Here is a 23,170-nt window from a genome sequence, read left to right on the forward strand (position 1 = left end):
AGTTTCACAAATGTGGTAATTTTATCAATTCTTGTTACGACTATTTGCACTTTTATTCAATTGATTTATGAGTTTCGTTGAATGGTTGTGATTACAATTGATGGGTCATGCTTAGCTTAGATGTTTTAATGTCCCATGCTTTAGTTTTACACCCATTACTTTCAAAATCTACCTTAGGCAATGAATTGGAGTCAATAAAACTTTATCGTTTGATCTTTTATTGTTTAGAATTGATATCTGAACCATATGAGTACGGAAGTTGGTGGAATCCTATCCCTAGTCTCTCCATAATATTCACAACACATTTTAATTGAGTTTGTTATTTATAAAAATTAAATCTAAAAAAATCTGCTTTCACAAGTCTTGAACGAACAATCTTACTACAACATCATTGAAAAATACCATCACTTCACCTTCTTCTTCCCTTCACGTACGAGCACAGAGGAAAGCGGGAGGAAATTTTTTGCCGGAGCTATTGCCGCCGTCCATCGCCGCCACCGTCCGACCATATTCCGGCCGACACCGACCAGGTAAGCAATTTTTTTTTTGCTGATTCATGAATTGTTCATGTTAAAGTTATACATACATGTGCATATATAGGCGTGAGTTCTGTAGAAAAGCCTTATTTTAGGAACGTACGTTCGTTCGATCGTTAGTTTAAGAAACTAGCAATAATCCCTGACTTATGAGAGATTTTTTATATAGACCCGTGTCTAGTGATAAAATTTTGTCTATGAGCTTTCATGAAAAGCAAAGCTTCTTCTTGATGTATGAATTTTCATAAAATCGGAATAAACCTTCGTTTCAAAGACGGACAATCGTACGAAGGAAAAGAGGGATTTTTTTTAAATACGTGAGTATTCAGGAAAATATATTGTATATATATATATATATATATATATTGTATTTACGTAAGTAATTCACGTTTTATTGTTTTCTTAAAATTCAAAACATGGCTTTGAATAACCATTAAAGGTATACAATTGGATGCGATACAATATTGTTTTGGTGTGAATTTTACATGACTCAGCGGTGAATGTTCACACAGTGAAAATTATGTTCATGATTTATGAAAATCAGGTTTCGATTTTTGAAAATCAAAGTTTTGCTCATTTTGCAGGCTTTAAAGAAACGAGCAAGTTTTGAAGTATCAACTCTTGTATCACAATCACTACTGTTAGTAGAATCGTAAAGAGGTAAGAGTTAAGAATTACCATTTTTGATGCGTGTTGTTATCAATATGTCTTGACCCCACATTCTACGCAACAGATAATGGTGACTTCCAGTGATCATTCTTCAAGCTCCTGCGAAGAATATTCCGACACGTCCAAGCCAGAGATGAAGAGCTCTGCAGATGTACGAGCTGAGGTAGCTTAGTCTCTAAGTGATGCTGGAAAGCTAATAAACAGCATGCCTCTGGATCATCTGAAAGTTGCTTGTGATTGGCTTTCAATGAGAGAAGTCGAAGATGAAAAACTCGCAGCTTATCAAAAACGACATCGACTTCAGCAGACAAAGCTAGTAGCCGAGGACGAAATTCAATCTCGTGCTGACGGTGTGGCTTCAGACTCAGATGAAGAGGAAATTGAATCCATATGGAAGCCTAGAGAACGCAGAATTAGTCCATATCCTCCTGGTAGAGAAACTGAGCAATTGGCTGAGGCTGATTTTCGAGCCGAATGCGAATAAGATGAATATTTAGATCCAATGTATGGTGATCCTGAGGATCACTTGGAAGAAATCCCGAATAAAAACTCTGAAAGCGAGGAAGAGCTTAAGGAAGGTTTCATGGAGGACGATGATCATGAAGATGACGAATCCGATGAATCTGATGATTAGTCTTGCAATCTTATTGAGCATTTGAATGACTTTTAGTTTTCATAGTAGACATCTTCTTGATCGTTTGAGTAACTTTACTTCAGAATTGGGATATTTCTTTCTTAGTGAAAACCCTTTTATTAATATTTTTCTTGCGCCTTTGATTGAATTAAATGACGTGAACCAATGTTCATGCGCCAAAATTCATCATAGTTCCTTGGCAGACTCCATTGACATTCACCCATGAAACTGCGAACACCATATGGGTTTGGAAAGCAGATGACACGTACAAATCCGCGGGTTATTTCCTGACCATGTCCATCCTTGGTCATTGTCAGTCCCAGTATGTTATTTTCCTCCGAGTCTCTAGTATTGATCTTGTTTGGAATCTAGGGTTTCAGTAAAACTCGCAACTGAATTGACTATCCGCAGAAGATAAGTATCCACCGTATCTTGTATATATCTTCAAGACTTAGGGTTCCTTATTTATACGAAATATCTCCTTCCGCTTTTGCATATTATCAGAAGAAATTTTGATCACGATCATACCTCTCATTATCATGTCTGGTAGTAGCGCTTCTTTCCAAAATGAATCTCTGGTGAAGCACAAGGTTGGAACATCCATTTCGGCGAGTTGCATGCTTTTCTTTTATCTTCATTTAATCAGAATAATTGATTAAAGAAAGTGATTTTCCGCAGGGCAATCAGAGAAATCGACCTTCTTATTCCTCTTACTGTTTAAGACCTAAGCGGACTTTCAAGGCTCCCGCTCGTTATAGGTCTGCTCGTGCTGAGACTGGAACATCCGTGAGTTTCTGACCAGAGGCTTTCTCTAAACAAGCACTTATCCAATATTTGCTGAAATTAAATATTTTGTTATCGCAGGTCGATGTTCATGTTGTTGTTGACGCCAGGAAAAGAAAGAACGGGAAGTCCGTAGTTGTAGCTGATTATGGCGACCATACTGACGAAAGCTCTACCAACTCTGCAAATGCTGGTTCTAAGGTTCCTGCTTGTGAGTATCCAGCAGCTGGACTTCCGTTCGACACTCCCATGGTTAATGCATGCCCAGACAATCAGCTAGTCGGTGGTTTCATCGTCCCCAAATGTTATGTATCCTTGTATACCAAGATTTGGAGGAGGTACGGGAACATTGCTACTACTGAAGTATGGAGAGGTTTTCTGCCGACCCTTCTGACTACCATAGCTGGATTATTGCCTATCATCGATGAAATGGCCAAGATAAATCTGAGAGATGTCAAGAACCATGAATTGCACCGATGGGATGACACGATCTCGAATTGTGAGACTTTACGGTTCAATGTAGGTTGGCTTCGTCATCGGCTCGAGGTCATCAAGATTGATAGAGCGGCGGCTGCTGCTAATGTGATTTCTTCTACCACTGCCATCATGGAAGAGGAAAGAGCACTTGCTCTGGAGTCGGCAAGGGTTGAGAAAGATATCCTTATTATTTGTTGGAGTCGGCAAGGTGAAGACTGAAAACTTTCAAAAGAGGCTAGAGATGGCCTTTAGAAAAAATTATTTGTTGTTGGACGGTGTGCTCTAGATGAGCATTTATGATTGTCGTTTTTGAATAGGTTTAGGCTTTTGTTTAGGTATAATAATGGATCATGGCATGAAGGAATTTTGTTCATTTATGAAATGTTTAATGAACAAAGGAGCATTTTGCACGCTCTTTGGAGGAATATAAATTACATTTGAACTATGCTTGAAATGATGAAAAGGTAATTGTTTTTTGCGGATCAGGCACAATATGCTTGAGACATTTATCGTAGATTATATTTACTTCTAATCCTCCATCAATAGCCAAGATCTTGTAATATCCACTGGATACTGCCTTGATGACTACATATGGTCCTTCCCATTTTGGAGAAAACTTGGGAGAAGACATATCTTGTTGAATGTGCTTTCTTGTCTTTAATATCAAATCTCCTACTTGGAATGTTCGGGGTCTTACCATTTTGTTGTAAGCTATGGAGATCCTTTGTTTGTATGCTTCCACGTATTTTTTACCTTACCCCTCCTTGACCCGAGCATGTCCAGTTCAACGATTATTGAGTTGGACACTTCGGCTTCATCCCATTGCACTTCACTGGCTGTTGCAATCCTTGCTGAAGAAATTTTGATTTCTGTGGGGAGTATGGCGTCGGCTCCATAAACGAGGGAGTATGGTGAAGTTCCGATCGAGCTCCGCGGTGCGGTGCGATAGGCCCATAAATCCATAGGCAATTATTCATGCCACGTTCGAGGATTATCATGAATCTTTCGGATGAGAATTCAGATCAAAGTTTTGTTGGTGCTCTCTGCTTGTCTGTTTCCTTGGGGATAGTACGGTGTGGAGAAAACTTGTTTGATACCGTATTCCTCGAGCAATTCCATCATATGCTTGTTGGCAAAAGGAGTTCCATTATCGGTGACAATGTGTTTAGGAACACCGAATCTACATATTATCTATTCTTTGATGAAGGCTGCAATCGTGACTCCAGTGGTGCTTCGAAAAGGAATAAATTCAACCCATTTGGTACAATACTCAGTTGTGGTGATGATGTATTCGTGCTGCTTCGAAGATGATGGATTGATTTTTCCGATGATATCCAGTCCCCAGCTATAGAAAGGCCATAAACTATTCACATAATTCAATGAGAGACGAGGAGTGTGGATGAGATTACCATGGACTTGGCATTGATGACACCTCTGAACGTGTGCAACTGCGTCGTCTTCCATGGTCGACCAATAATATTTTTCATGAATTTGGAGAAATAATTTCCTCTTTCCTCGATGCTCTCCATCATGCATTTCTTTTAAAATTGTTGGGATTTCATGCTCAGCTAAGCATCTCAGCAAGTTCCCACCAAAGCTTTTGCGGTATAAGACTCCATCAAGAAAGAAAAATATTTTAGCTCTATGAATGAGTTTGATTGTTTCTTTCTTTTCCAACGGCAAGTCATTATCCCGAAATACTTTATGTAAGGTTCCCTCCAGTCCACAGTGTGATGGACTGTCAAAGCTTCTAAATGATGAGGAGGCGTCTGACAATTGGGACAAGATTTTTGCAGAGTTCTTGACCGAGTCTCCATGGAAGGCCAATAGTATCCCATCCTTTGAAGTCTTCTGCAAAGCGTTACTACCAACGTCTGTCCGCAGATTTCTTAATGTATACGTTTGAGTTGCTCATTCGCCTCTTCGTCTCCAAGACATCGCGGTAAAGACCCATCGGGATTTCGATAGTATAACTACCCATGAAACAAGAAGTAATTCTTTAGTTACTTGAGGTTAACTTTCCCTTTTGAAAGAGAACTGCTCATTCATGAATAACAGGTGCTTGCCAGTCGTTTGATTGAACATCTTCAATTTGAGAAAGCCAGGTAGATGATACAGCACGTATCAGCACCGTGATAGCTTTCTCCACTCCTTTAAATTGTAGCTTAGAGGCAAGAGTTGCTAGGTAGTTAGCATATTTGTTGTTGGTTCGACCGGTATGGACAATTGTTGCATCAGCAAAATGGGCCAGTAGCCATTGTGCTTCGACTCTGAATGGAGCAAGCGCTATTTCTTTGAGCGAATAGACTCCATTCATTTGGTTGACCAACAACTTCGAATCTCCCTTTATATCAAGGTACATTGCTCCTGCTTGTTTGGCTAAAGACAATCCTAGTAGGAAAGTTTCGTATTCTGCTGAATTGTTGGTACAATGGAAATCCAACTTGAACGAGTGGGAGAATACTTCGCCAGACGGAGATACCAGCTCCACGCCCGCTCCTCCAGTGTCGTTGCTAGGGGTTGCGGATCCATCAAAGTATAAGAGCCATGTTTTTTCTTTGACAATCAAGATCTCTGGAAATTCACCGGGCACGTCTTCATGTAACTTTGTGACATCTTCTCCTGGAAAGGTAGCGAGTAAATATGAAACTGTTTGACCTTTGATCCCCTTGGGTGGTACATGGGCTATGTCAAACTCTGACATCTGTAGTATCCACTTCGCTGGTCTCCCTATCAAGGATGGATTTGATAGTAAGAACTTTACAAGGTTGGCCTTAGAAACAAGTAAAACTATGTTGGCTAGTAAATAGTGTCTGAATTTATGGATTGTGTGATCCAATGCTAAGCATGTTCTTTAAGATTTTAGGTATCGTACCTCAGCATCTCTCATTGTACGACTGAAGTAGTAGATCGGATGTTCGACGCCTTATTCATCTTCTTGAGAAAGAAGAGCTCCAATAGCAACATCGCTGGAGGATGTGTAGAGTATTAATGGTCGCCCTTGCACTGGAGATTTCATGACAACAGGTGATAATAATATTTGTTGTATCTTTTCGAAGGCATCTTGTTGGACAGTTGTCCATGTGAAGCTCGTTCTTTTCTTCAGTAGAGGGGTGAATGAAGCAATGAGTTGAGCTAATCCAGGAATGAAGTGTCAGATATAATTTACCTTGCCCATAAAGCTCTGAAGCTCTTTCACGATGCGTGGAGGAGGCATGGTGGTAATATCTTTCATCTTGTTTGGGTCGACCTTGATTCCTTCCGCCGTAACTTGGAAACCTAAGAATTTTCCAGAAGAGACACCAAAAGCGCATTTCAGAGGATTTATCTTTAATTTGTATTCTCTACATCTTTCGAAAACATGTTTTAGGACTTCTAAGTGGGATGCTCGAGTCTTCGACTTCACTAACACATCGTCAACATAGTCTTTTACTTGTTTATGCATCATATCGTGGAATATTGCAGTCATAGCTCGTTGATAGGTAGCACCTGCATTCTTTAATCCAAAGGGAATCACAGTGTAGTGAAAGTTCCCAATGGGAGTACCGAATGCGGTCTTGTTGGCATCATGCTCGTACATCCTGATCTGGTTGTATCCGCTGTAACCATCCATGAATGAGAACATATCGTGACCGCAGGTTGCATCGACGAGCATATCAATGTTGGGTAAAAGAAAATCATCCTTCAGACAACATTTATTCAGATTACTGAAATCAATACAACATTTGATTAGACCATTTCTTTACAAGAACAACATTTGCCATCCATGTTGGATGTTGGATGGGCTTGATAAATCCTGCTGCAAGTAGTTTCTGAACCTCGACTTTGATTTATTCCCCGACTTCGTGTATGAACTGCCTAGGCGGTTGTTTGACAGCTTTGGAGCCATGAGTGATGTGCATATGATGAGTGACTAATTATTCGTCTATACCAGGCATTTCTTCGTATGTCCAAGCAAAGATATACTGATACTCTTTCAACAGACTTATCAGTTCCGTCCGCACTACTGATGACAGTGCGAAACTAATTAAGATTGGCCTTGGATCATCTTCCGTACCGATGTGGATTGTTTCAGGGTCATCAGTAGTGGAATCAATGCCATCTTGCAATTTTCGTGGAGCATCTTGAATCTCTTCATCAGGTGATTTTTCACTGTGACATGATTCTTCGGGGCGGGGAGACTTTTCATCGTTCTCCCCTATTAATTGCTCATCTTTGAGCCGGTGGTAAATGATCCTCCCCTCCGCATCATGACTGGATATAAAATTAGATCCCATAGTTGAGACTTGATCCCTGCAGCGTTTGATTGGTGTAGCAGGTGACTTGATCGGTTTAGCACCTGAAGATGATGATGGTTTATCAGCATCTTCTTCAATGGACTTCCAACCTGGGAGTGGAGTACTGTAGATCCTGATTTGAGGTCCGAGGATGTTTTTTTTGAGATTCAAGGAATTCAGCATCATCGACCGGAGCATAAGGGAATGATGAGGCCGCAATACGAACAATTTTGTTGTTGAGTAGAGCCTTCATGAATTGATGGTACGTCGAGGGAACCACCTTGTTATCATGGAGCCATGGTCGTCCGAGTATCATGTGATAATCGGTTTCTTGCTCAATTATATGAAATTTGACTTACTTTCAGGTCTACATATGCATATCCATATGTATGGATTTAGCTTCCTTCAAAACCTGTCATTAAGATGGGATGGCGGACAATTTTACTCTGTGGGATATTGGAATCCTTGAGAGTCTTCATAGGAATAATGTTTGTAGAAGCGCCTGTATCAATGACAACTCTCCTGAATTCAGAGTCCTTGATAAAACCGGTTACGTACAAGGCTCGATTATGTCCTTCGTCTACCATGCGGTCTTCTTCTCCGAAGGTGATATTGTTGATCGAATGTTCAGACACCATGGATAACTGCTAGAGACAATGGAGTTAGTTGCACGTCATATGATATTTGGTTGAGTGCAACAAATGTGTTCGTACGCTGATCTTTGGAGAAATGTAGGAGTTCACATAAATTTTGATCAAATGTGTAACTTCCTGGTCCACCGGATTTTCATAAGTAGTGAAGTTTTTGGCTTGAGGGCTAGCATCTGTGGTGTCAAGAGACGAGATTTTCACGACTTGAGCCCCTAAGATTCTTGTCAAATCCACCGTGCAGTTGAACAAATTATCGATTTCTCCCTTCAATCGATTCATGTTTCTCTCCAAAATTTCCTGCCTTCGTGCCAGTTCAGCGCGAACTCGGTTGGCCGAGATTACATCTTGTGAGGAAGGGTAGCCGTCGATTATGGCTACCTTCTGTTGGCGCCTGATAATGGCGTAGTGGTGTTTTGATGTATGCCAATGACAATGTGGCATGGCTGGCGTGGCTTGTGCATGCCAGTGGCACGGTGGTGCAAGTGGCGCCTGGGGTAGCCATGGCCACTATATTTAGGCAGCTGGTCGCCTGAAACTTGCCACAAGCCTGTCAGTTCGGTGGCGAACTTGGATAGCGGAGATTGCATCTCATGAGGAAGGATGGTCATTGACTATGGTCAGATCTCGTTGTATAGCAAAGCGGCGCCTGGCGTAGCCAAGGCATAGCGGCATGCCAGTGGCGTAGTCGTGGCGTGGCCACGCCTGTGGCGTTGTAGCATGGCCAAAACTAGGATTTGGTTCAGTGGCCAAAGTTAGGGCTTGGCGGCATGGCCAAGGCTAGGCTTTGGTGTCATGGCCAAAGGTAGGGCTTGGCGGCGTGGCCAAAGTTAGGGCTTGGCGGCATGGCCAAGTCTAAATTGGCTCGTGGCATGTAGTGGACTATGACCAAAAATTAGGGCTTCGGCTAATGCTACTGAAGCAAAAGTCTTGTTTCGGCCATGAAATCCTAATTGGAGTCCGTTATGGCATTGGCCACAAACATAAAGTGGATTAGCACGTAGTGGCGTCATTTTTGGTATATTGGCATGTTACCGCGGCAGAGTGGCATGTTACTGCGGAAGAGTGGCATGTTGGCATGCCGATTAATATGTTGTTGTGGCAGGGCGCGTTTGGCTTGCCAGTTAGTATGGTGGCGCGGAAAGGTGCGTTTGGCCTTTAATGTATGGTGCTAAATTTAGAGCGACTTGATTGGTCAAGAAAAGGGGGAGGCCAAACATAAGGCGCGACCATACCTCTAGTGCTTGTGGCGCATTTAAAGTAACCCGATTGGTCGATGGGAAGGAGAGGGGCCGGCCAAGCATGGGCGTGGCTATACTTTCGGTGTGAGTGTGGCTGCTTTAGAGCAACCTGATTGGTCGATGGGAAATGGGGCCGGCAAGTATGGGCCCAGCCACAACTTATATGTGTGTGGCGAGTTTAAAGCGACATGATTGGTCAAGGGAAATATGGCCGGTTTAGGATGGGGCATTGCCAATGGAAAGTGGCGCCAGCTGGCCTAAGGCATGGCCACGCCTTCCTTTGCTGCTGAGGCTCCTTGTTTTCTGATTCTGTGCAAGGTTTTGCACCTACTGATCCATGGAGGATTAATTTCCTAGTTTTCCCAGGCTTACTTTCGACAATCAAGGTCTACTATATTGCTCAAGGCGCAAAAGTAATTGATTGAATCCTATGTGTTGACACAGAGTTCTTTAAGTTCATTGCCAGAGAGCAGCATGCTTTCTGATTGAATACCTGTTGATGGTGTATTTTAGTTCAGGGCTAAAATTATAAAACCAGATTTAGTGTCCCGACATCCTGCAAAGGGTAAGGCCATTTGACAAACGATGAGCGCAGAAATCCTCTCGTTTTATTTATTTGAAGCAATTCAATAAATATACAAAATTCACTCAAAATGGTGCATGTAACAACAATCCCAAATATTCTGTGTATTTATAGCATTACTAATTAATACATGAGTTACCTTGTATTTCCTATGATGTTCTCATCAGGACTCTCATTATTGGTGCGGCATGATGACTGAGTGTTTACTCTCAGCAGAGTAACACGAATCTCCAAGTGTCAATAGTGAGGTATGCACGAAATACCCGTACATGCCATATCATTCTCTAACCAATAGAACCCTGTGTCGGTGCGCTTATATTAGCATGATCGAGCATGTTTAATTCCCTAAGGAAAATCTGGACTGTCCATGTCAGTCTCAGAAATGATCACGGCCACGCAAGTTAGCCGCATAATTTAACTATCCTAAACAAACCCTAATAGGAGCAGGCAATCACCATGATGTTCACCGGCGGGCCCGCCTATGCCCTAGCCAGTCGAACACCACGTTATACCCCTAACGCCTGTCAAACGACGGCCCCAAAGAGGGATGGCCGCGTTGCTTTGGGGAAGGCCCAAACGAGCAAGACCACTCAAAGTAGTCTTAAAATTATCATGACCGTCCAACTTCACCAGCCTAGTTGGACGGATTAGATCATCCCACGATTGATCAGTGAAGCGCTAATGCACACATTGGCATGCCCAATCCTCACCCACCTGATCGGTTTTCTCACGACCTAGACCTAGAGCAATGAACAGTTGCTCGAAGTGTGGCTGACGTGATGTTTAAAGGGTCGGGGAAATTCCACTAGCGTCTTAAATCGATCACAACCATCCAACTTTGCCAGCATGTTTGGATGGCTTAGATCGCGCCTAGGACATGTACTGGTGCTCAGCTATCCAAGGCATTTCCAGTTGCATTGCTTGAAAAAGCATTTTTGTGAAGCTTCTTAGCGAATGGAACACCGGAATTGAAATTGGTTGTTGAACTTAAATTGAATTTAATGATTGAATTGGATATAAGATCCACCATTTTGAAATTGAGAAAACTGGAATGAATACCGAGAAACTGATTTTGTAACCGAGAGATCAATCTCTCACTGTGGTTGCCAATTGTTTGAGGGTAAAAACTTGTTCTGGTGTTTTTGATAAACTTGAGCGTGTTGATGAGAAACGAATTCAAACCCTAAACAATGCATTGCACGGGAGTACTTTTAGATTCGAGAGATCAATCTGTAAGACTCTGGACTAAACCAAGAAATGGTCGTTCTAGATTCAATTCGGTCACAAATTGAAGGAGAAGGGGTTGATCTTAGGGAGGGAAGCGAAGAAGGTATTTGAGATTAGAATGTTGAATTATGAAGGTGTGTCTGTTTATGACTTGTATCAGAATGTGGAACTGACTTGTGGAATGTAAGCTATCAGTTCTTGGTGTTTTCTGGATACTTGTGTTGTAACACTTGTCTTGTTGTCGAAATAGGTTAAAAACCTATTTATACAAGTCATTTGAGAGCACCCCTGATCTCGTAGGAAGTGGAGGAGATTAAGTAGTGGAGTAATGGGGTTGTGTAAGAGGTGGTGATCATCACGTGGTCACACCTTCACCCACTACTCTCATCGTTGTTAACCGTCCGTCCTCTCCTAACACGTTCTCGTAATGGGCGCATTGCACGCCGCACGCTGTAAACCGCCAGACCAATACCCCAGTAAGTATCCCCCGGTTTGTGACATGTTTGATGTCTCGAGTAAGTGGGTCAAGTCGTGGTACTTGCCGCAAAGAATAACACACGGGGGCTATTAGGTTAAATAACTAAGTTATTTGTGAAACCGATTTAAAATATCGTATGTATTCGATGCACGTAAAGCATCTCTTTTCAGAAGCTCAAAATAATCGAGGTGCATGAAGCATCGTTGTTTTAGAGCTTGTCTCAATCAGTTGCGAGTTGATCATCTTAAAAAGAAGAACGTGATTGACGCCCTTTGGGCGATCGTTTGGTAGTTCTATGGGCGAACCACTGCTTGGTCGACCGCTCCTCACGAAAGGGGGTGGCCGGTGATCATATCAGCACCCCATCAATCATCTAATATCTGATCTAAGCCGTCCGACCAAGCTAGCGTAGTTGGACGGACGAGATGGTTTTGCGGCAGCTGCTTGGTGTCGTTGATTTTAGGGTTTGGAAAACCGTGCGGCTAACCCTAGTTTGGTCAATCGAACCAAAGCGCCGGGCGCTGCTTTGAATAGGCCGATCGGCCATGTGTGAAGACGAGCCGTTAGTGAGTATGGTGACATCTCCTGGGTCATCTAAAATTGGATCTAAGCCACTCGATTCGGCTGGCGAAGATGGGTGGTCATAATCGATTTGTGACAGTGACATATTGCCGCAAACACAATTTAGGGTTTCAAAGCATCCGCGTCCGCGCTAGTTCGATCGAACGATTTGATGCATTATTGACTTGCCCTGAGCAAGTCGACCGACCAGGAAGAAAATTGGGTCGCCAGTGAACACATTAGCACCTCTTTGATCGTTCGAGATGCGATCTAATCCGTCCAACTAGGCCGGCTAAGTTGGACGGATGTGATGGGTTTTGAGACCATTTTTGCCGGTCTTAACTCGTTTGAGCTTATTCTCAAATAGCACGATCACCCATGTTTGGGTTAACGTCTGAAGCGCTTGTGAATGAACTAAATGGGACTCGATCAACTAGGGCACTGGTGGGCCCGCCGGTGGTCAATACGACGATCGCCTAGTTCCGCCAGGAGTAGTCTAGGCTTGCTGAATCGTGCGTCCAAATCGTGTGGTCGTGATCATTTTTGAAACTGATATTAACAGTCTAGATTTTTCCTAAGGAATTCAAGCGTGTTCGATCGAGCTAACTTAAAAGTGCGTCGATACAAAATTCTCTTTGTCAGAGAGTGATGCATCCTGTGTGAGTACTTCAATGCAGATCTCAATACTGACACTTCGGGAGATTCATGCTACTCTGCTGAGAGTGAACATTTAATCGTCATGCCATGTCAATATTGAGAGTTCGGCTGGGAACATAGCATAGGAAAATACTAGGCAAGTCATGCATTAGTGAATAATGCTGGTGGAATATAAAATTCACATATATTTTGGGATTGGTGATGCACGCACCATTCTGAGTAAATTTCATATATACAGATATATTGAATTGCTCAATACATATGTGAGCGAAGAGGCTTAAGCACTCATTGCTTTTAAATGGCTTCTGTTCCTTTGTAGGATGACAACGCATTAAATACAGGTTTACGATTTTAGTCCTTGAACTAAAAACCACCATCAACAATATTCTTGTCTAAGAGAGAAGGACAAGAATCATCTTAAAACAGAATTACATACTGTAATCCATCCAATCCCAAAAAGGACTGGGTGACCTCTTACGATGGGGTGATAAATTAGTTTTTCCTTGTTTCTGTTTTGCCTTTTGGAAAGAAGAGTTACTCACATCATTCTTTTCCCTTTTTAGCACAGTTTTGAATACCTTATTTGTTGATTTTCGCAAACTATGAGTAGCTTTGGAAATCTTTTCTGAAGCGGATGAAGATTTCCCGGACAAATTCCTTTTCATCTTCTGAAAACAAGGTTTAACAGAGGAGAAATATTCTTGATCTTTAGTGCATACAATTTCTAGATGACCCTGATTTTCACACAATGAGACCAAATTATTTGGTAAGTCCTTGTAGTTCTCTACATCATATTTTTCAGAGTGATTTGAGAATGGTATAAAATCAGGAGAAATTTGCTGGTACTGCTTAACAGAATTAATCGAAGAAGTTCGATGTTTAGTATCACAACCATGAGTGATAGCAACTTCCTGTCTTAAGTTAAAAAGTTGACATTCCAGATCTTCAATCCTTTTAATCAAAATTTTCTTTTCCAGTTGAAACTCTTCTGGAGAAGTAAGATTGTGCATCATAGAATAATCAGGACTGTTAAGAGGACATGTCACTACAACAAAAACATACATGGATCATTCTTAAAAGTGTGATCTAAATACCGACTGTCTGTGATCTTGGCCAGTATAATTTAAAAGGTGATTTATACATAACAACTCTCATGCAATGAAAAGTGTGATCTTACCCGTGCAAAGAACTCGAGGCTTTCAAAAGTTGAGATCTAAAGTCTGGGCTTTAAAAGACAAATCTAGAGAAAACTGTGGTCTTTCTCTAAGTTTTCAATACAAATTTAGCCTGTATAAATAATATATTTCCTTTCCATTTTTGCACCTGTAATTCAAATCCAAAACTGATATAAACAAAATCCGAAAGGGCTAATAGAAAAACTACAGATTTCATTGCTCACTGAATCAAATTCGTTTCTGAACCTGAAACAAATAGAAAAATTACACATTTCTGTCTACTTGTTTTACTCAAATCAAGGGGTACTACAATACAGATTCTTTAAAACCAGAACAAGATGAGAGAAGTTTAATTACTCAAACCAGGAGTACCAAGACTCGGTTCCTTTACATCAGAAGGAGATGGGCAAAATTCACTCAAACTAGGACTAACAAGTTTCTTTGTATCCAACTTTTCAGAATTCGGGCATTGCTTCCTGGTGAAGATTAAGAAAAAAGGTAAGATATTTTGAGCAATTATTGTACAGACACCACAAATGATCAGTTCAAAGTTTGTTATCTGCATATAAATGATGAAGACGTACACACTAATATAACTGCCATCTGTCTCTGAGTAATGACAGTTGATAGTTATACAAGTATGAGCCATACAAAATGTCCAATATGCATGCTTCAATTTGTAATATCAACAACAAAAAAAAAATTATTTAAACAACAAAACGAAACCACATGAGCCTACTGCAGGGTCCAACTCAGATAAGTTGGACAAAAGGAATGCAACAAAAGCCTACTGCAGGATATAACAATACAAATTTATTATAACGCGACTATCAATACTCAGATACCCTACGATGTAAATTTATTGAAAAAATTTAGCTCTGCCTTGCGACTGCAGGGGGAGACTATCTTAAGAGACAGTTTCCGTAAACAATACATAACTATCTCCAATGCTGGACAGCAAGACTAAAGGTGTGATTTCAGTAACAAATACGACAATATTTCAACACTACAAAAGGAATTGTCCATAATCCTACTCCATAAACTGTGCCCGTTCTAAAGCTGACATACTCAAATAACATATGAAATTATAAAAAAGTTAACAAGACTTGTGACTGCAGGGGAAGGCAATCTTAAGAGACAATTTCCACTAAGACAATCTAACAATCTATAATGCTGAACAACAATTATGCGACTTCAGTAACCTAGAATCTTCAAATTCCAACAAACAAGGCAGTAGTTCAACCTTACAAAAGGAATGATAATCAGAAACTCTACCTGTCCTGTAAGTTCTTCGTGTTTGGTAAGCCCCACACCTCCAATTCTTTGCACACTTGCACTTAACTCATCCAGTTCATCATCTTGTTGCCTAAAACAGTCAGTTGGCAAATAAGCAATCAGTAAGAATCATATATGTATCTTGGCATTTGTTGGATCACTGAGGAATAAAAGAGGGGAATTATTATATGATATCAGATATAGAACATGTTATAGATAACAAAACCAACAGTTGTATCAAATGTAACACCCACGATCAACAACCATGTTAACCCACACAGTCCTGGATCATACAAATTCTCACATTGTTATGTAAGTCAGTGGTGTAAACACCAGAATAATTTACAGTGATCACAGAATTAAGACCACTGAATAGAAGCTGAAACTGAGCACCAGGATTATCCATATATACCTGTAAATTGCTTTCAGTTCATCGGGAATCTCTGGAATGGTTATAACTGATCCATCATCACTTATTATCTTGTTTTTAAGAGCAGGGGACCAGAGACCAATCTCAGTCAAGTCATGAAGGAGATGTTTGTTCACACAACAAACTCACCACTGCATGCATCACATACAAAAGAAAATTGGTTTAAGAAAAACAAGAAAAGGAATTAGATATCAAGCAGTGATGTGTTCTAGCCTGGCAGAAAACAAAACAAATTGGGGTAGAAAGATAACAAATTGCAAACCTTAGCACTCTACGACTATAGATGTTAGATGTATATGGTTCAAAACACTCATTATTGCCAAGAATTTGGCTGGTGGAAGCAGTTGGCATGGGAGCTACAAGAAGAGAATTCCTCACTCCATTCTTGGAGACCATGCATTTTTCTGAGGCCGCTCCAATCCCAACGATCGGTAGGTGTTACACCCCACATGTCTGGTTGAAAAACTCCCTGCATGCAGATCAGCAACAGTTTATGTTATTAGGTAATATATATTCACAAGGTCAAGAATGTGTTGAAACCCCATGCAAATGGCTGGCTAGTGCCAATAGTCTATAAGGATTATCGACATTAGGTTTCTGATATCTAAATATATACCAACTATTTGCTGGCTCAAATCCTGCTAATAGTTAGATAAGGATTATTGACATAGGTTTTGGATATTGATAAATATACCAACTACTTGCTAGCTGAAATCCATTAGAGAAATTATAGCAAAACACTTGAACTCCAGTAAGAGGTTACAACTTACAACCCAAACACAAACAACATTGACGATATTCTCGCTAGACCTCATTCGATAAATTTTTTTACAAACAAAACCAAAACAACTTATTTTCGGAGCATGAATCAAGAGAAACAATATAAAAACAGCACCTAAAGAAAATACAATACAATTACATACCTAGAGTCAGAGTGTTGAGAAAGAGAATCCAAATTTTATCTTATGGTGCCTGAGATTCAAAGGGCAGCATTACTTAAATAGTCTCATAGAAATTAGTACGGTGGTAAAACAGGACAATGAAGTTTTTGGGATTTCTACCTTGCTTAATGATATCTTTACCACCCCAGGAATACAGAACTTCATCACTTTTCTAATATCGCATGCAACTAACGAACTTTCAGCAAGTATCCATTAATGAATTTTGGAATCCTTGGGTACTCAGCTCTACAATGCTCTGCTAAACACTTTCCCTCCAGACAAGAGGACATATTAGCTACTCAATTCCTACAAATTTCTTCTTTGAGAGAGTGAAAGCCATCAAACTAGTTAAATATTCACACAAAAGAAGAAAGTGCAAGACATGTAACAACTCCTAGGTAGCTGCAAGGGATTGAAATACAAGGGCAGCACAAGAAGCAACTAAGATTATCCTGCCAACATCAAAATAAGAATGTTATTATTCACATAAACATAATATAATCATCACATAGCAACTAATATACCGTCAATTGAAGTAAAACAAGATAGTAGATTGGAATCATTTATGATGCGTAGTAGTGATCCTACAGGGGAATCATCCAAATTCAATGAAATCAAAGAGTTAAAAGGTGAAATTCACCATTCTATTTCTCACTAAAGCAGACATCATCGTAGAATTCTAATATAAATTCTGTAATACATCCTAAGGGAAAATGAAAAACCTAGATTAGGATCATACATATTGTGCAATCGCAATAATTTAGAGGATTCAAAGATATATTTGAAAACTAATTCACCTCTTTAGGGTTTCCCAATAACAAAAAACAATCAAAATTAGGAAACTAAACCTAACACCTATGAAATCATATCATGCGAACACAAATCCGCGAAAACCCCTAATCCAAATTAAACCCTAACACCTCTGAGTTTTTGATTTGAATCATGATATATACTTAATTGAGAGATGAATCAAAAATCTATCCAAGGTTTTAGTCAAATTAACCTGAATCACTAAGTCGACGATGATCGTCACTTGAATTTTCTGTAAAAATTGAAGAAAACTCGAGAGATGGCGAGAGAGAGAGAGAGAGACTGGAGCGAAAATGAAATTAGATTGAATCTGACTGAGTATACGAGGAGAGGGGAAGAGATGTGTGTTCATATTGGGCCCGCAAAGTTAAGTGGCCTTTACTTTTTCTTTTTCTAATGGACAGATATTTGATCACGGAGAGGTCAAGAAAGTGGTCAAATGGTCGAACAAAGACCACACTTTCTCAACAATCCTATTATTGGGGCTCAGAGAGGGGTCTTTTGACCAATTTGGGGCTTAAATGTTTTGGGAGTCAAAAATTAGATGGGGAAGATTCAAGTGATCCGAAAGTCTGGTTTACCCTCTCCTCTAAATAAAACCTAATCTTAATTTTAATCCTTTATTCATTCACTTTCTCTATTCTCCTTCATCTTCTTAAAAACTCTCAAAAACCAAAATCAATTTTTTTTATTCTCCATTGATTCTCAAGATGGCAGCAAGACCAACAGTGACAAGATCCGGTCGATCGAACCCTGATTCTGAAACAGAGCTAGTTATTGATGTTCCTTTTAATGGAGATGTGGTGAATAAATCTCTCCAAACACTAAATCCCTATGTGGTGAACCAATATGTTCAAACACCTGCAAATCCTCCACAAATGACTCCTACAAGGTAAGAATCGAAAAACCCACAAGTTATTTTATCATTAGAAAAAAATAAGTTCGATTGATGATTTTAGAGTATTTCAAAATTCACTTCTGAAGGGTTTACGGCTAGGATATCCCATCGTCCTGGCCGTAATTGCAACCTAACGGTTGGGACATCACGAACTCCCAGCTATTAACCTCTTAAACAGTTAGGAAATTTTGATATCCCAACCATTATATGTTTACACGGATGTGGTAGGCTTTTAAGGATGTAAGAAATAAGAGTAAGAGGAAGCCTACTTGTTAACCGCAAGTGCACGGTGTCGATTGTAGCTTGTGCAAGAACGGGTCATTTCCACAGGGACTAGGGTGTGTAAAGTTGAAGATTCCTAAGCTAAGATTATACTAAACAGTGACAGTAAACAAGAATGTGAAATTCAGTGGCAGTGAGCCAAAGCTAAAAACCTAAAGGGAAGTGATGGAAGCTAAGGGATAAGGTGAGAACTAAGGCTTCAATTCCACCCCTAGCTGCATATAATTCTCTAAGATGATATACTAGTCTTCTCCTATCACAGCGATGCCTTAATCTCAGCTATCATATGTCAATCCCCTAGCATTACTTGTCTTTCTAAGGTACAAGCAATCTAAGATTATACTACATTCAGTTCATATAGCCTTTTCGGAAATTAAAACATGCTTGTCATCAAACTGTCATGGAAAAGAAGTGCTCATACAATAGGGTTATATTTATCTAGAGTTTCATCTCTGCCTTAGTAGTAGAATTAAAACATGATGAAGTTCTTAAACATGTTGTTTGTCAGACAACAATGTATAAAACTATCCTACTGATGCTAACATAAGAACATAACATAACATAAACATGAACATGAGCTTCATGTAAATTGTAACAATCACACACTCAAATTCAATACATGTTGGAGTTCTGAACAGCTGATATTAACAATGCATTTGAATTGAGAATCATGGAATTGAAAAGATTGATAAACCCTCAAAGCTAACAGTTCATGGAAATAACAAAACTAAACTATTCTACTGATGCTCTGGTTAATCCAGGCATAGCTCTACAAAAACACCCACAAGTCCTATTTATACCCAATTCACATAATTAGGGTTTATAATTTTCCCCCAAATTCAAAACAGGACAGTTAGGGTTTCTGATTTCTCACCTAATTAGATGGGACAATTGCTCCATCTCTTCGACCCACTCTTCTTCTGCTCTTCCTGCTCCTCTCCATGCCTTCCAATTACGTCTATAGACTCACCTATTTCATCAATTTCTCACCTAGGGTTTCAGGGAGAGGTGAGGTGAGAAATCGATGAAATAGATGGCTAGAGAAATAGGGTGATGATGGGTTTTAGTGGTTGGAGTGGTTGTGATGGTTGTGGCAGTTGAGGAAGGTGGAGGTGATGATGGTGGTGCGGCAGGGTAAGGTGGTGTTGCAGAGGGTGAGGGAGAAGATGGAGTCGATGGGGTTTGAGGAAGGGGTTGTTTGTTTTGCGGGTATAGGTATTTGGTTGTTTGGGTGTTGAGCAGACCCATCAAATCTCGATGTTTTGTGAGGGGAATCCGTAGGATGATAGGATGAGGGAAAGATCCAACGATGTGATGTAAATGGATGTGGAGCGACCGTTGGATATGGAATACATCAAAACTGACGGTCCAAGATGGAGTTAGGTGTTGTAGTGTTTGACAGGAGCTTCAGACTTCGATGCACGACGATGAAGCGACCGTAGGATGCTGAGATGATCCAATCTGACGGCTGAAGATGAATGCGGGTATGGATATTGGTAATGGGTTTGGGTGAGGGTTTTGGGCCTTGGGTATGCCAAGCCCATATCTTGTTTAAGAACAATTCTTCCTCTTCAAGCCCATTTCTAGCCTTTTGGTCTTGTGCACAACATTCTTCGCGGCTTCCTTGTGTAATTCCTCCCGGCTTTTCACTACTTTTCTGCTCTTTTCGCTCCGCTATTCATCCAAACTTTATTTATTACCTAAAAATGCAAAATTAATTAATAAAAATATTTATTCTTGAAAACAATGAAAATACAGAATATGGGATAAAATGTAGAATTAATGCACAAAAGATGAGTTAAATGCCAAGAAAAATATATAAAAATATGCACTTTTTATCACTCATCAAATACCCCCAAACCTGAATTTTACTTGTCCTCAAGTAAAACAAAACTAAGGAAATCCTACCTATACCACTGCCGCTGGTCTCTCGAATGCATTTAGCGTATGCACTAAGCCTTTTAAACAACTAAGTGTCGCTAGTGGACGAGTGAAGTCTCGTGAAGGTTTGCTTAGAACGTACCTACAAAGTTCTAGGCCAAAATATAAGCTCATATTTCATCAAATGTGACATGTGCAAGACAGTTTAAGCTCACAACAAAATGGAGATGTCAATCTAGCTATCAAAGGCACAATCCTAGCACTGATAACAAATAAAGACACGTGATAAGAGTGTAAAGTGTATCTACACATGTTTCTAGAATGACCTGAAGTTATGACTACTAATCACCAAGAGATAGTTTTTAGGCTAAGAACCGAATTCTAAGCCAAGCTAGCTGTCCGGCTTTACGAGAATTGTGAATGTTCACCCAATGAGTTGGTGATATTTCAGTTTACCCGCATTATACATCGATGGCTGCACCCTCCTTGCTTATTACAAGAATATTTACAACAAAAAGATGACTCTGTACATGACTCTTATTTACATTGATTACTCTCTTTTATTTTTGGAACAAGAGAGAACTATTGTCTTTAACATGACAAAACATGGAATAAATAAATACTTGATTGAATATTTTTTTTTTCCTTTTTTTGATTTTTTGATTTTTCTGAATTTTTCTGAATTTTTTTTTTTTTGAAGAAATAACTTTGATCTTTACAACATAGTGACACTTTTGATACATGAACAAAAAGAAAAACATAATTACATGACTCTTAGCAAGAGGTGACCCTTATAGAATGCATCCGGTCAAATTCTATGGTTGCTTTTCTTAACGTATCCTCCAACTTCTATCCCAGCCAACCAAAGAACAAGCTAGTCAAGTCTCATTCAGTATTCTAAAGTGATTGGCAATCTAACTTCCTATCAAACACCTTGAAGATCGAGGCTATACATGTATTGGTAGATCGTGCGCGTGCAAGTTTCTTATCACATGTAAATTGTGCTAGAATCAGGGGTGCCTAAATATCTAGACTAAGAATCCTAATAAAAATACATATTTGCACAAGAGTCAACATTTCAAGGTAAATGAGCTCGATTTTTATGATTTTTCATTTTTTTTAATTTTTTTGGAATTTTTTAAATTTTTTCAAAAAGAGGGAGTTCTGTTTTCAATTATAACATGAAAGAACCGAACTCCATTGTTCAAGGCAAAAATCCAACATATTTCAGTTAAGAGTCACATTGGATTAGCAAAATATGTACAAAAGAAACATAAGATTTAACTAAGAAACTATCTACTAGACTCTATACAAGAAAATTTGGTTTTTAATGGGATTGGACTTTTTGGGAAAATTTTGGTTTTTATCGGGAGACATTTGGTTTTGATGGGAAAAAGAAAATTTTTGGTTTTTAGGGAAACATTCGGAAAACTTTGGTTTTTATGGGAGAAAAACATTTGGTTTTTAATGGGATAAGGAGACCAAGCCCACTGTTGGGTTTTGCGAAGCTCAGCTACGTTTTTGAAAAACAGGCCCACTGCTGGTGAGTAAAGCTCACTGTTGGTTTTTGGAATTTTGAAATTTTGGCCCACTCGAACTTTGGTTCAGGCCCACAGTTCAGAAACAAGCCCAGGTAACAATTTGAAATTTGGGCTCTTAAATAGCCAAAGGTCGAGGCCCAACTGGGCTTTGAAAACGTTTTCTGTTTTTGGGTCAAGCCCACAGTGTAAATGTTTAGTTTTCAAATGGATGTTAAGCCCACAGTCCCAGAAATTTAGTTGGGCTTTGGCTAGCTACTAACTAAAATATGAGGCCCAACTGGGCTTTCAAAAGTTCAGTTTTCTTTAATTAAAACAACATGCCCAAATCAATCTAAAACCACAAGCCCACAAGAAATTAAACAAACAAGCCCACAAGAAATTAATTACAAACCCAACAGAAAATATAAGCCCAAATGTTGGGTTTAATATTACAAGCCCACAAGAAAAATGGAAGCCCACAGTCTGGGTTCTCTTAATGGGTTTAGGCTTACTTGCTTAAGCACAGCCCAGCTGTTCAGTTTGGTTGCAAAAGCCCAGTTGGGCTTTGGATCATCCTAAGCTTGTGTAGCCCAGTTGTGTTTTGGTCTAGTTACAGCAGCAGCAGACAACAACACAAGATCAACTCAGCAACAGCAATAGGCTTGGCCTGGCAGGAAACAGCAGCAGCACCAGGTCAGTTTGTGGCAAGGTCACAGCAACAACAGCAGGGGCAACAGCTTCAGCAACAGCAGCTCTGCTGCAGCACCACAGGTAACAGCAGCAGCACCATTTGGGCTTCACAGCAGCACAACAACACCAGAGGTTTGTTCTCAGCCTCACAGCAAGGTCACAGTACCTGGTCACTCAACAAAAATGTCAAGGACAGCAAAGAAAGGCAGTGAACAAGAACTGTAACGCAAGATTGACTGCAAGAATGTAAAGATGACTAATATGCAAATATGATATGCAATCAGGACAACAAGATGCAATGAGTATGCAATGCAAAGATGAATATGCAGTAATGAATGCAAGTTATGATGAGATAAATGCTTACACTAAATGATTATACTAAATGCAAGATATGCAAGTGAATAGCAGCAAAAGAAAGCAAGGAAAAACAGCAACCACACAATGCCAAGTCCCCGGCAGCGGCGCCAAAAACTTGGTAGGCATTTAAAGGAGTAAGAA

General features: G+C 39.9%; 1 pseudogene; it reads right to left on the reverse strand.

Moving 5' to 3' along the window:
• Positions 1-14,138: 14,138 nt before the first annotated feature.
• On the reverse strand, positions 14,139-16,465 carry LOC113279990 (annotated as a pseudogene).
• Between the last annotated feature and the right edge of the window lie 6,705 nt (positions 16,466-23,170).

The sequence above is a fragment of the Papaver somniferum genome, chromosome 5, assembly GCF_003573695.1.
Source record: "Papaver somniferum cultivar HN1 chromosome 5, ASM357369v1, whole genome shotgun sequence".
Taxonomy (NCBI): domain Eukaryota; kingdom Viridiplantae; phylum Streptophyta; class Magnoliopsida; order Ranunculales; family Papaveraceae; genus Papaver; species Papaver somniferum.